At 30.7% G+C, this 14,780-nt stretch overlaps 1 long non-coding RNA gene across 1 annotated transcript; it reads left to right on the forward strand.

Annotated features, from left to right (window-relative positions):
* Nucleotides 1-2,544: 2,544 nt before the first annotated feature.
* Nucleotides 2,545-13,422, forward strand: LOC147812519 (uncharacterized). The gene is made up of 2 exons (XR_015432901.1): nucleotides 2,545-2,820; nucleotides 13,047-13,422. It is a non-coding gene; the product is annotated as an uncharacterized LOC147812519 (long non-coding RNA).
* Nucleotides 13,423-14,780: the final 1,358 nt, after the last annotated feature.

The raw sequence follows: 14,780 nt of genomic DNA on the forward strand, positions 1-14,780 counted from the left end.
ATGCTAATTTTATAAAGTTCAGGAGAATATCTCTTCCCCTCTCTCCTGGATTTATTTATAAAAAATGGTAAATTCAAATTTGTTAACGCAAGTTATCGTTGTAAAAACAATACATTTGTTTTGCAAGAAATCGTTGTAAAAACATATTAATTTTTCTAAAAATCGTTGTAAAAACAAATTATTTCTAAAACTAAACCAAAATGGGTAAGCCTATTATTATTTTACTGTTAATTTAGAGTTTGCTTGAATATAATTAAACACGCAATTTGTTTTGAGTAACTTGCAGATGAAATGACACATGAGTAAAAAAATTCTTAACGACAGTTGCTAAATTTTGCAAAAGTGGAAATTTAATTTTAAAAGAAAACTTTCTTTTAAAGGCGTAAGATTGCTTCTATTTAGTTAAATATTTCTCCATAATTATTATTTCTTCCATGAGTTAGATTTGGCGAGATGTATAAAAGTTCAAATTTCAAAATTAACATTTTAATCCTCTTTTTGCAACTACGATTGAAAACAATGTAGTAGTAGAAAAAAGGAGGTGACAGCTATAATGCGTCACTAACTATTAGCGAATCGGAAAACCGCAAATAACTTAATTTGCATTTTCCTTCTATCTTACATCGTTTGAATGTTCCGTGTTCTGAAAAAAATATATATTTTTCGTCCATTTTTCTCTGAAGTTCGGTTTTGAATGTAAGTCATCTTTTATTCTTTTTTATTTGGAACGTTTTTATCATATTTCCTGACTTTGATGGCCTGGATTTAAATACTTAAATGATTTTTCAATTAAACATTTATTTTTATTTAGGGATTTTAATTACTTGAGTAATTAGGGTATACCCGAGAAAATTTACTTAAATTGAATTCGGATACATTTTGGATTTTACTTTATGGCCGTCGCTGAACAACCGACGTAATTTTGAGTTAACAACTTAAGAAGAAAATAGAATAAGAATTTTTTTAAAAAATGCAAACAATTGCAATTTCTATTTACATTTAAATTTAACTTAATGCAAAATATTCAGTACTTTTTATTTATATTAACTACGGCATCTAAAGGTAATTTATATTTTTTTAGAAAAGTATGCGATTTTGTCGAATCAAGTTTAACTGAAATCCTTACTTTTAAATTTATTTATTAATTTTATTTTCGATATTCTCATTTCGAATTTTTCTTTTAAAATCATTTATTTTACGCTTACCTTATTTTGATCACTAATAATGAAATAAATAAATTGAACTTTTTTTCTGATAAAAATTATCTTTGTGTTAAAAGGAAATTTTTTTATTAAATTAAAAATCGATGTAATTACACTAAAAATGCAATTATTACGGTATACTCTCGATATCTCAAAAACCTTGCTTTGTCAAAAAAATCCTTTTCCATCATATTTTCACCTAGTATTAATATCGATTCTTATGTCGATGAGTTTCTTGTCTAAGCCTTGTTATGTCGAACTCTTTTCGAAGTAAAAAATGAATTATCAACGCGAATTATAACAATTATCAAATTAATTATCAATTTTAATAAACTCTATTAATGCAAGTTTATTGTAAACGAATTCTTTTGTATTTTTGTTACTTTTAAAAATGAATTATAATTGCTTTATTTAGACTTATTGTCAACTATTATCTTTAGTAAGATTTATTATGTACTATGACTCTACGTTTTAGAATACTATTTAAGAATTATTTTTTTTACTTGTTATTTTTTTAAAACTTTTTAGAGCATATATTTTTGAACTCATCTCGAAAACTCGCTACTTCGAAATTATTTTTAGCGTCCCTTCAGCTTTGAGATATCGAGAGAAAAAGAACTTTTAGATATACATTCTTGTAACTTTATTAAAAGTAATATTACTGATTAAACTTGCTTTTTCAGGAAAAGCGTTTCTAAATTTTATTTGCTACGATTTTAATTTAGACTGAAGTAATGTTTAAGCTTGTTACGTAAGCTTAAAAATTAAATCTAAGTTATTCAAAGTTTCAAAAGTATCAAGATCGATAGCTATATTAAAAAAAAAAAAGTTGCTGTATTACAACTTTGCATTTTTTACCTCTGAATACCTCAGGGTTTTACCATACAGTCAATCTAAACAAAAACGTACAAATTTATTTTGTAACTTTGGAGTTATGCTCACTTCACGAAGAAAAACGTGGTTTTATAGTAGTGTTCGAAATGTATCAGTGTGAACTTAGTTATTAGTATTATGAAAGATTTTTTTGCAAGATACTTAAGGTTTTTTTAAAGCTGCTTCCAATCAGCAGGAAAGCTGCAAAGTAAGTCTATTTGTGTTTTTACTCAACTTATTTGGCACGATAGCCAAAGGTGGGCCAGAGCCTTCAGTTGCAGATTCCGCCAGGACAACTTATTCTTCGACCTGGACAGTTTGCTTTCACCCCTATCTCTCTAAACAAGGCTATTTGAGTATATATATATATATATATATATATATATATATATATATATATATATATATATATATATATATATATATATATATATATATATATATATATATATATATATATCCCCTCAAATAGGTTGTGTTTTCCCATATTTATTTTGAGTTTGGCTTAATCAAACGTTAAATAATCGCTGTTATTTTATCTTTCAATAGTAAATTATTAATTTTATTTTCCAGGAATTAAATGCCGTTTCTGAGCTTATCAAGGCACCTGATTAATTTTGCACAGGTGCCCGATTGGACTCTCAATATAGCGCCAGATGGAAGTCGTAATTATGCTTTATCGTTCATGCTGCGGTGCCTGATGGCTTTGCTATGACGCCAGATGGTTTTTGCTATAGCGCTTGGAGTAAGTACACTTTGTATTGCTTTATTTATTTTCATAATGATCTGAAATATTTTTAATTGTAAATATTTAAATTTTCCGTTCATCGTAACATGACTATTACTAACTCGCCTAATCTTGAATTTTTGAACATTGTAAGTTCTTAGTGTGTCGGTGCTTCTTGAAAAAGATACAGGAAAATGCAGGAATCATATAATTTTAAATTTAAAAAAACTAATAGATAGATGCATTAAAAAAATAACGGGACTCCAAAAATACCTAGAGAAAATAAAAATGAAAAACATATGAAAATACCAGCATTGAAAAGCTATTATGAATTTTTTTACATACAATTAAAACTGTTGACTTGGATAAAATTTCCTTAATTTGTTTACATGTACTATTTCTGATTCTTTCTCAGTGAGAAAATTAGGTTTATCAATTTAAAATGACACGTCAGAAAATTTCTTTAAAATTTTGTATAGACCAGAATATGGTGAACTTAATTTCCTAGTGTTAGGATAACGAAATTCTTCGTAAATATTACTAAATCATTAACTTTAAAATTAGGTTCCAAAAAATGAGTGTCATAACGAATTTTGGTTTTCTTAATAAACTCTTGGGTATTTCGAGCAGCTCTTTTTCTTGCTTCATCAACTGGAGGATGAATGTTTTGATTTACAAGAGAATCACAAGGTAATTTTCCATACATTAAATAAGCAGAAGGAAATTGAGTTACAGAACGAGTGGTGTAAATTTTGTCCACGGAATTTTTTTTAGAGTTTTCATTGATTTTACATCTTAACCTAGAGATTATTGTCGCATTAGGTTTTTCAACTTTTCCATTTGTTTGTGGATGATGAGCTTATGGAGAAGGATATTCAGGGTGTCAATTTATGTTGAGATGATGGAATATTAAGGTGTGGGTGGAAGCTTGTAGGGTATAGTATAGTGGACAAGTTGAAGAATACTGACAAATTGAAGATTGCGATGAAAACAGAAGGGTGATGAAAATAACACTTGAACTAATAAAAAGCTTTTATTTATTATATTTGCAGAGCTCGAGATACCAAATATACATATCATCCATACGAATTTCAGTTGAATCAATTTTGCATAATAATATTAATAAGGACAGGCCATGGGAGACAAATCCCCCACAACCTGCCTAATCAAAAGCCAAATTAAAAAGTACATGTAATTTGTTCCCAACGGAGACAGAAGCATGGGTAGGAGATCCAAAATTGGCGATTTATTAAATTATAACATAGCCAAAACAAAGCCAACCAGCATATCAATATTGGGTTTAAAAGAATACCTTGGCGATCACGAGTCGCCAACAAATTTATGAGAATTATTACAACCATGCAACTGAAACATATTTTCGGTTAGAAATTAGAATAAAAAGTTATAAATAGATTTTTGTTTTCGATTAGAGGCGACAGTGAATTAATAAGTCTGCATTAGTAATAAAATAAAAAGTATCCGTTACATTGATCTATAAGAGAAGAATAAATATTATGTGTTCATGTTCGTTTTTAAAAGATTGAGTCTTTGATCTATTAATGAAAATCAGCTTAAGTAATCTTAAGATATTTTAAAAGATAGAAAATAAATATGTAATGCCAATTGTGGCATCACATGCGCATTGATAGAATCTTGGGCTAAATTCAATTTCTACAGTGCCAAAATTATTTTCACTCCAATCACGTCAGCTCATCTTTACCCTGGAATCTTGTTTTAGTCACATGAATGTTAATTCTCTTGTTAACGACATTAGTTCCTCACGACCTCTCTATAGCGTGTGTTTTGACCCTCTCAGCCACTGTGGTTTTTCTTGTCTTTTTTTTCTCTCTCTCTTGGCTACTCTAATTTTTCTAGTTCTGTTTCGCATCTTTATTTTTCCATATTTTGTTAACATATTTTACGTTTTATAGTTTAAAACTTCTTTTGTTTATTCTCATTCACGTCTGGCAAGTCCTGAAAATGGATGCCTGCTTTTGTGCGCTTGAAACATGTTGACTGTTATTTTCAGCTCGTAAATTTTTGTAGCGAATGAAGTTTATAGTCAAGCAATATGGATCATGGGATTATTTATTAAATATGCGGCTTATTTTACTAATTTTCAATTTTTGTATATACAAAAAGAAATTACTAGACTAGATATAGTTCTCTGAGTGCAAAATCAACTGACGGACATAAAACCAAATTTTTATAAAACGATGAAAAAATTTCATTTCTCTTATGAAATTTTATCAAAATTATTTGTCTTTTATTTTTCATAAAATCGGGGTTTCATAGTAGAAAGAAATTGGGAACCATTTGTCGTTTCAATATCACGTATTATTTTGTCTTTCTCTTCCTGGAGAATTCCTTTCTACATTTAGATTCAACTTTTGTAGCATAGTTTAAAGTGGAAATTCATTTTACAAAGAATTTTGTAAATTCTATTTATATTTCTTATAGCGTTACAAAACCTTTTTAGTTTGCCTAATATGTAGTTGATTTTTTTACAAAGTTTTATTTTTTAATGTTCATTTTGAGAAGCTGAAAGTTGAGATAAAGAATATTTTTCATTTCTTTATTTTTTTCTCTTAAAGAATTTTCCAATTCATAAATTATTTAGACTTGAATTTAGTTTTAAATAAATTTTAACTTTAATTTTAGTTTCTTTCTATTTCATTTTTTTAAAACTATTTCCATGGTGGATCAAAACAAAGGCTACTTGTTTTAGAATGTAAAAATATACAGGCGAAAGAAAAAGGCAAGGAGCAGAAAAGTTGAAGCCGTTTTTAAAACATTAATAACAATGGTTTATAGCGTTACAGAAGATTGTCAAGTCAGATAAATAAAATTAATAATAGTAAAAATCTTTTTTTCCCGATTGACACAATAAAAAAATTATTTTATTTTATAACCGGTGTTGAACACCCGACCCAATTCTAAGTATGCTAGAATTGGGTCTTCTTTCAATGTTCAATTTCGTAAGTCTTGTATTTTGAGCACAACACAGAAGAGGAGGAATCTCCTGGATCAAGCATTGAAACAAATTAGCCTCCGTGGAGGACTTTTTGATTGAACTCAAGTATATTTGCCTTACATGGTGAGAAAAAGCAATGAAAACCTCCTTAGCCAGACAGCATGGGTATTCTATATCCATGATCCCTCTACCCCTGAGAATATTTTACGTCTATACGATATGTATAATGTTCCATCTAGTTCGCCTTAACATCATGTCGAATGCAGAGTTAGGATTCTTTTGATAAAAATGGTAGTAATTATGAAGAATTTAGTCAAGAAGAACTCGTAAAACACTTTAAATTTATATTATTCTAAAAAAAAAATTTAAAATGAGCGATGGGGGAAATAAGAAAAAACCAGCTTACTTATTAGCATGTATTTGTTCCGGACATTTTTTTGTTGAAACCCTTCTTCATATTCATGCATTTTTTATTTTATTTGCCCAACCCACAATTCTAAACTGCTGTTTGTAGAAAATGCAACACCATGAAGGAATCATCAGAATCAAATGAAATTCGCAGCAAATGTCAATTATAGGATATTATGCAAATTAATAAAGTTTCAGAGCCATCGCGCGTGCGTGGCGCGCGCAGCGCCCTCTGAATTGATGCTGAAAGCGTATAAATAAAGTGCTGTAGCGGGACGTTGAAAATAGTCTATGATTATTTGTTAGTGGCAAACGTTTAGTGAGACCTGAGTATGCCTCCACGACGGAAGAATAAGAAATTCAAGCAACTTACGGAGTTTGAACGAGGGAGGATAATCGGCCTTCGAGAAGGAGGATTTTCCTATCGCGCAATAGCAGCTCGTATGCAGCGGAACAGTTCCACAGTGATGCGAGTTTGGAAGCAGTGGACCGACGAGCACCGAACAACTCGAAAAACAGGCACTGGACGACAGAAGGTGACGTCAGAGCGCGATGATCGACACCTGCTCCGCATGGCGGTGAATGATCGCACAGCTTCCTCCAGGCAGCTGGCAGCACATTGGTCTACTGCTACAGGTGTACAATTGTCGGCTTCGTCAATTCGTCGTCGTCTGCTGCGCCGTGGATTGCGTGCAAGGGTGCCATTATACAGGATTCCCCTCACGGCGGATCATCGACGGCTGCGTCGGCAGTGGGCTCTTGAGCACAGAGACTGGCGAGCTGATTGGCACCAAGTTGTCTTTTCAGATGAATCACGCTTCAATTTGTGGACCCATGATGGCCGTGTTCGTGTTAGACGTTATGCCGGTCAACGCTGCCTTCCTGAGTGTATTATTGAACGACATAGTGGTCGAACACCCGGAGTTATGGTCTGGGGTGCGATTTCGTATCATGGACGATCCAATTTGATACGAATTGAGGGTAATCTCAATAGCAACAGATACGTCCGTGAAGTGCTACAACCCGAAGTCGTTCCTTTCCTTCAAGGCATCCCTGGAGCTATCTTTCAGCAGGATAATGCACGCCCACATGTTGCGCGGACTGTTAGAGACTTCTGTTCAGCACAACGCATGCAACTTCTTCCTTGGCCTGCTTATTCGCCGGATATGTCGCCTATTGAGCACGTGTGGGATATGGTTGGTCGGCGTCTCACTCGTGATCCGCGTCCTGCAGTTTCCAAAGACGAACTTTGGTTGCGCATACAAGCGATATGGAATTCTCTTCCTCAAGCAGATATTCAACATCTGTTTGACTCCATGCCACGTCGTATAGCAGCACTTATTGCAGCGCGTGGTGGCTGCACCAAATACTGATTTCGGACGCTTAATTTGTTTCTTTTGTTTTGAAAATTTCATCATTTATTTGTATCAGTACAAGTCGTTTCTGCATTAAATTTCATTTGATTCTGATGATTCTTTCATGGTGTTGCATTTTCTACAAACAGCAGTTTATTTTTGTGTTTATAAACGATGTTTATACTCTGTTGCAAGTTAAGTAAAGGCCACTGCGGTAGAGGATTTAAGTAATCAAACGCCACTGCATATAGTTCCGTTTTATTTAGCTATCAAATTATACAAGTATGATTTAAAAACAATATAAAAGCTTTTAAAAGTTAAACACGTCCGACAGAAATTTAATTCGTGCTATCTTTTACTTTACATATCCTTGAATTATTTGAAAAGGTTATAGTTTGGTAGTGATACTGGAATTATAGACTTGGTGACTAATTTCGATAAATATGGAGAACATTCGTTCTTCTAAAAGAAACAACTATATAACGTTTCAAGAGCATTTGATTTTATTGGAGCATTAAAAATGGCGCATATTATGCTGACTAATCAAGTTAACCTTAACAAATGAAATGCGAGATTAAGAATTTTAAATTTTTGTTTTGCTGTAGAAGAATTTCGTCTGCAATAAACAACATTTATTATTTTTTCATCAGTTTCTTGAAATGCGAACAGAAAGGCGTAGATTTGTTGCGATTTTTAGATAACATTTTTATTAATTCTTATTACTTGTTAATTGATTATTCAAGAAGTTTTTTTTCCTCATTTCACACGATTTAAGAAAGCAAGTGAAAAGAAGACTATACAACTTCGTTTCAAGAGTTGACGATGTAATATGTGTTCGCGCTAGGAGCCATTTTGTTTGCACTTAGATGCAAACAGGCTTTTTCGATAGGGATAATGATTTTTTCTTAACTTACAACTGAGTATAGATTCGTAAACTACGGAAAATTTTATCAAAATTTAATGCCTCAATTTGAAACAATTGATAACTATTTTTGTTTATTTAAATTTTTATACTTTTTTTTGCTACTGTCTACTAGCAAATGATAAACAAGTGATTTTAATTATTGTTTTATGCATTGTATACGATGGCGCGGCATGTTTGAGCATGGAATAGAGTAATTTATATCACGCAATTGAAAGAAGTTTGATATCAGTATATATATATATATATATATATATATATATATATATATATATATATATATATATATATATATATATATATATATATATATATATATATATATATATATATATATATATATATATGTATATATATATATATATATAAGTGAACAATTGAAAGTAATTTATGTTGAGCAATCATGCAATTGATAAAACACCGTGCTTCTCTATAGATATCGATAAGTGCCTTTACAACTATTTTCTTTGCCTTATCTTCATTATTCTACTATACTTACTAAACTATTTACTTCCTTATACTTTATTATTAAAATAAAATATCAGGAAAATAATAAAAAATTGATTTTTGAAATTCAAGTTTTTGGCAATATGAGGCTTAACATACAAAAATGTCGAATACTTAAAAATTTCAATTTTGAATCATTGCCACATTTGGTGATTTTTCTGTTGTTTTTTTTAGCTTTCTGCGACATACCACTCTAATTCTAATATCTTTCTGAAAGATACTTTTCAAAATAACAAATATACATGTTACTAAATTAAACAAAAGCATCAACTTTAAAAAAAAACTTTTCGGATCAAATAAAATAATTTATTAATTAAATATGTAATTGTTTTTTATTCTAATATTATTCGCTATATTCTCGCATTTTGTAGGGGGTAAACACACTAATTATTTTCTTTTTCGCCTTTTGTAAATCATCATCTCATTAAAAAATCGTGAAATCCGTGGCAGTAATTCGGACTCTTCAAAAAAGGGTTACTAAATGCGCATTTTCATTTCGAGATTCAATTGTTGGAATATAAATAATATCATATTGAAGATATAAATAATATTATATAAAAAATGTCGGATTTAAAAACTATAGGGAAATCAATAGTAATAACTGCATTAAAAAAATTAGAATGAAATTTTCTGCAGAAAAGAAAACCAAATTTTTTACTTCATTAATCTTTATTTTTCATTGTTCTCAAATGAGAGTAGAAAAAATCATTCCCCCCCCCCCTCTCGTATGCGCGAGAAAGGCATCTTTTGAATGTAATTGTGAAGAAAAGATAACATTTTTCTAAAATTTATGCAGAAAAAAAAACTTTTTACTTCTCAAAAGAAAATTCCTTCTGCAAGAACTCGGTAACTTTCTTCGACAATGTCGCCATAATAGTACTTATAAAGTACTTATCTGTCGACAATATACTTTTTTCATTTATCTGTAAAATGTTAAAAAAAGGAAAAACTTTTATTCTATCGTTATTAATATCTGTAATGATTATTTATTTTCATTTTTCAATTATTTTGTAAAATTATTTTAAAATGTCATCAAATTTAGCAATTTTATTTGGTAAATTCTCTAGAAAAATGATGAAAACAATCTACCATAGCCTTCATCATGCTTAAAAATTTGGTTTGCCTCGAACATAATAATATTTTCATTTGTTAATGATTTGTACCTAATCTCTTAAAATTAAAACTTCATTAATTCAACCAGATTTTTTATTAGAACGTTATCATGTCATGCTTATTGTTCTTAATTTTTTAAATGATGCTAAAGCTGCCTGGCGTTATTCGTTTCTTTAAATTCTTTTACAAATAAATAGCAACCATACTATTTAGTTATTGATACTTGCTTTAAGCTATCTGTAGCAAAAGGTTTTTTTTTATAATTATCTAATGAACATTAGTAAATGAAAAAGATTATCTTAGCTTTAAAAATATGACCTGATTTTGAGTTTATAAAGACAACTTTCATCATAATTTTAGTTACCAATAAAATTTAGAAAAATTATTATTTGGTTTAGAAATAATTCTTTGGTAATTATGGTAATTATTAAATGGATTTCTTATAACAATTTCTTCTCAATCTCTAAAATAACTACTTATGTATGTCTTTAAAGTATGGATTTACTGATTTTATTATAGACCTGCTTTTTTATGGTAAGAAAAGACATTTTGAAATCCTAGGAGGGATTCACAAGACTTTCGAAATCATTGTTAACATCGTTGGATTCTTATTTAAATTTTCGTTTGGTGTAGCATATTGTTGCCTGACCTCTTGGCTCATTAAACTATATATTCTCAATCCAAATTTAAGACATTAATGCTGCTTATAATCAGTGTTGAGCGGTTTGAAAAAAAAAACTAGCTTTGTAAAAGGGTTTGGCCGGGTTTAAAAAACTGTTTTTATTTTAATTAATCTTTTATTTCTGTTAAGAAACATTGTTATATTTAAAGCTCCATTATCTTGAAATAATTTGCATAAAAGGCATTTATTTTTATTCTCACTTGCTATTTTTTATTATTAAATAACTAGTACTAAAGCTTACCTAGTTTTGGACTGTGTAATTAGTGCAGCTTATGTCATTTTCAATCGTTAAATTTTAAAATCATATTTAATTGAAAAAGTATCGTTACAAATTTGTAAATATGTATTATTTTGTAAATATTCTTTTGTTATGAGGCTGAACGTTTTAGACGTACGTAAATAAAAATATTGATTCGAAAATTTGAGAGAATGAAGCGTGATTCTAACGTGAAAAAAAAAATAACGCGTTATGTCTCAGTTTGGCTTCATTTATGCCGTCTTGGAAGTAATCTTGGTGACCATTTTGACGTCAAAATTGTTGTTCTGGAAACGTGAGTTAAATTATAGATTTTATTTTATATCCGCCGTTGAACAGCCTTACGGCTACTAATGTTCAACTACGTAGCTTTGTAATTTTGAACCCAATCCAGAAGACAAGGGAACTCCTGGATCAAGTATTGGAAGAAATTTGCCTTCGTGAAAGGCTTTTGATGGAACTAGCCCGCATTTGCTGTACATGGAGAGTAAGACCACGAGAACCTCTCACGGTTAGCCAGACGGCAAGGGGACTCTAACCCATGATCCGTCAACCACTGAGGATATTTCACGTCAGCACTGTGGTCGGTACGAGCCGGATGCGGAATTCGTATAGACCATCTATTGCCGGGATTCGAACCCGGTTCACCTCAATGGAAGGCGAGCGCTCCATTCCCTGAGCCATCTGACGGAATTATGCAACAATCATATGGAATCGTGTAGAATGCTCCGCGGATTCGTCGCCAAACTTATAAAAATAGGATCATGCCTCGCACAGTCGAGTACTATAAAGAGCAAATTTTTTATTGGGCATACTAACGAAGCATTGTACGTATGACAATATTCGCTCTGAATATAGAGTTGAAGTAACATAATAAATGAAAACATTATAGATTGGTAAATAAATAAATCTTTGAATAAGCATTGAATTTTATACATGATTCAATTTATATTGAATACTAAGTTGAAATATCATCAATTATATTCGCATTTAATTTTTTGACGTATACATATATGATAAAGCGATAATTTATTTATGACTACTATCGTTCAGAAAGTATTCATTTTCCTATTCTTATTATCCCAATTTATTTTCAATGTACACTCTGAATCCGCCTTGATTATATTTATTGGGTAACTTACTAATTTCCTCAACACCTTTATTACGCGATGAATGTGTAAAGGGCCAAACTACCATGGACTGCTTGTGACTGCAATAGTATCTGCGAGTCTCCCTCCAGCTAGTTAGTTCACCGTTGAAGCCTGCGTTTTACTGTAATTAAGTGCTCTATATAGCTAGAGTTTCTAGAGGCTTTGACAATTAAAAATTTTGAAGTTTTAAGGATTGGGTTTTCAAATCCAACCAACTCGATGCAGTGTATTACTTTAAATAATTTATGCTTCGTTACGTTAAATTTGTATGTAGTCATAGGATTAAAAAATTTTGTAATTTTATTTGTACATAAAATGATTAAGGCTAATAAAGCTGAAGTTGGACCTTTTTTTAATTTTTTTTCTCTAAACATAGGTTTTTAATCTAAGCATAGGGTCAAGGGGGAATCACACTTTTACCAGCATTATTAGATATTAATTTGCGCATTGAGTGGAATTGTATAATGTATAAGTATATATTTATAAAAATGAGTTAATGTTCATTTTTTTTATAATGTAATCATTATAATTGAATATTTATGATACAAAAGTTGTTTTTTTTAATTGTGTATTGAAAATATGAACAGTTATAAAAAGATTTTCTGAAATGTTTCTTAAAGGTTTAGTTATTTTAAATTTGAGACCTTTATCTTTAAATAAATCAAAAGAAAAACAGATTTAAAATAAAAGAAAACATTTCTCAAAAAAAAATCCTTTTTTTTTATACCTTTCTCAGCTGATATTAACCATTATCCAGCTATTCAAAGTTGAACAGTTTTTTTATTGGTAATGCTTGTTTCGTTCATTAGTATTAGTCTTATTATTCTTTATAAATTCTTAAAATTGATTTTTAATATTTGATCCTGTTTCTTTCAGACTGCAACGAGACAGGGTGGATTCTTTTGGAAAACTGGTTGCGCAATGAGCTGAACCCGGAAATGGATAAGTACAATTTTTTGACTTTTTTCTTTTTTCTTAAACGTTCGGCTATTACGTAATGGAAAAATATTTAAAACAGGGGTTGGTCCAGACATTTTGTGAAAGGTCCGTTTTTCGTGAAATTGTGAAAAAATTACTCACATTCTTTCAACCAGGGTCCGTTTTTATGAATTTGTGCAAATAGGGTCCGTTATTGCAAAAAAAAAACTTTTTCAAGGAGTTTTTAAATTGTAAAGACATACATGATAATGCTCAACACTGTAAAATTATAATTAAAAAAATTAAATTAAAATAAACAATTGCTGCTTCTAAATTAGAGATGCAACATACAAATATTTGGTATTTAGCCTATACTGCTGAACGCAGAATATTCATTTCGGACGAATAATGGAAGAATCGTCTGACGAAGACAAAACTTAATTCGTTTACATCCATCTTTCCTGTTTTCTGCCCTGGAAAGGGTTTATTCGATTGACAAAATAATAATGAAGATAAACAAATTTTTGAAGGGTCCGTTTTTAAGATAAAATATTTTGTGAAGGGTCCGTTTTTATGGAAAGATATTTTGTGAAGGGTCCGTTAACGGACCCAATTTTCTTCTAAACAGACCCCTGTTTAAAATATTCACGAAAATTTCATTTTCTCCAAAAATGTTTTTTAGTAATCATTACTATTAATTGATGATTTCGTCCAGGGTTTACAAGCCTATACTTCAATTGGGATAAATTAAATTGTAAGGGACGTCGGAATTCGTATCGACTGGTATTCGAACCCGGTTCGCCGCATTAGAAGGCGAATGCTCTTTCCCCTGAGCCATCGCGGCTCATGGATGATTGTTAGTTACAATCAGAAATGTTTACTTTCTTCAGTAGGCCCTTTTACTCCCTCCGCCTCATGTTCACTCCCTCCGCCTAATTTTCATCCGCTGACAAAACTATTGGGGCAATTTTCTTCCGATATTTACATTATTTCGAGGCTCATAGATTAAGCCGGTGAAACAAAGTAGTGGAAAATATGTAATTTCTCAAGTTTTGCAGCGAATTAAATTTCGTCCAGGGTTTACAAGCCTATACTTCAATTGGGATTAATTAAATTGTAAGGGACGTGAAGTCATTTGTTATTATAGGTAAGTATTATCATTGCTTGTATTAACATTTTGTTATTTATTGTTACATTACCGGCTACAAATAAATCACTTTTCGGTTTTTCGGGGATAACTATTTATATCTTGATCAAATTTACCCAAGTATTAACTTATCATCAAGTAACGGGCAAGAGTCTACCGTACTTTCAAAGTATCGTGGTTTATAATTTTGCTCGTTTTCATACAAATGCAGCTAATAAGGCTCGTATTATTATTCATTTTTTGTTATGTATTTTCATGTTTTACTAGTTCTTTGAAATTAAGAAACGAGCACAAAACGCACCTAGTCTCAACAGAAAAGTGCAAGCTCAAGAAAAAGTACTCAACAAGCTTGTTGCTGTAACCTAGAACTGTCTCCTATTCAACTTCCTCAACTGTTTAAATTTTCCGCAACAGCTCTTTTAAAATCTCAAAGCTCTGTTTATCGGCAAATTATATTTACACAAAAAGAATCCTGGTTGACCTCTTGCTAGCCAGCTAGTCGCCTGAACTCCCGCTCTTCTGCTATTCCAATTGCTGTGAGTATT

Source organism: Parasteatoda tepidariorum, chromosome 4, assembly GCF_982258835.1.
Source record: "Parasteatoda tepidariorum strain Cologne lab strain chromosome 4, Ptep-v5.0, whole genome shotgun sequence".
NCBI classification, from domain to species: Eukaryota; Metazoa; Arthropoda; class Arachnida; order Araneae; family Theridiidae; genus Parasteatoda; species Parasteatoda tepidariorum.